Raw genomic sequence first — 1,095 nt, 5'->3', positions numbered from 1 at the left:
CCATGCACCAACACAGCCAAATAATGTTCTCAGACCTGCCACTTACTGTCCAAAAATCATTATCCGAGAATGTCTGGCTGATTCTTCACTAGCCTACAAGACCCACAGCCACGGCCACCTCAGAATGACATGAGAATTAAGCTGCACTGTGTATGCAGAAGTACATCCTTCACCCATGCACATCTGGAGAGTAAGAAGAAATTAAGCCAGCACATCGCATTGCACTACGGCCTTTTGAGAGTGTGCATCTCCTGACCTCCACGGTACAGGCTGCCGCCACTCTGCACTCCCATCACCCTGCATCACTCAGGAATTTCTGGACACATCCTTTGCATACACGGGTCCCACTTATGGGAATCCCACGTTCCTTCTACTTCATTTTGAGTTATTGAATGTTTTCTCATTGTTCAAGATCAAGTTGGTGTACCTGACGTCCTTCCTAAGGAAAAAACAGACACAGGCTGATTTCCTTGTATACAACTCTTTTCTTTTTTGAGAATTTTTATCGTTGGTAATTATTTGTGTATTTCCAAATTTTATCTACTTGCTCAGAATCTTTGGAGGAAGAGTCCATGTTTCTTAATCTATAATCTTACACCTCTTCTGTAAACAACCCTTGCCCACAAAGATAGTCGTGTAGTGCAGATTCTAAACAGATGGTTTCTTCTTGAATTTTCCTTTTTAATTTTGTACTGTAGGATTGCCTACAACATTATGATGCCACTTGAAATGTTTTAGTTTCATGTAGAAATTTCTCCAGCAAATCCACTATTATCTCTTGAGAAGTTTTATTATTATTAACTTTAAAGATAATCTCCTTCCCAGAAATGGCTGTTAATTTGTCTCCACAGGACAAATCTCCTAATTATTTATTTTTTTATTGACCATGACTTTTATTTAATCATATCATATTATTTATTTATTTTTATTTGTGTATTTGGTACAGGAGCTCACGATGCAGCTCAGACTCTTAGTGATTCTCTTGTTTTCAGCCTCCTCAATGCTGGGATTATAGATATGTGCCACCACTCCCAGACTTGGTGGGGGATCACCCAGGGGTCGGGGCTGGCAAAGCATGTGGTGCCAAGGATCAAA

Source organism: Octodon degus, unplaced genomic scaffold, assembly GCF_000260255.1.
Source record: "Octodon degus isolate 3935 unplaced genomic scaffold, OctDeg1.0 scaffold00011, whole genome shotgun sequence".
In the NCBI taxonomy this organism is placed as follows: Eukaryota; Metazoa; Chordata; class Mammalia; order Rodentia; family Octodontidae; genus Octodon; species Octodon degus.
This window is presented reverse-complemented; position numbering follows the sequence as displayed.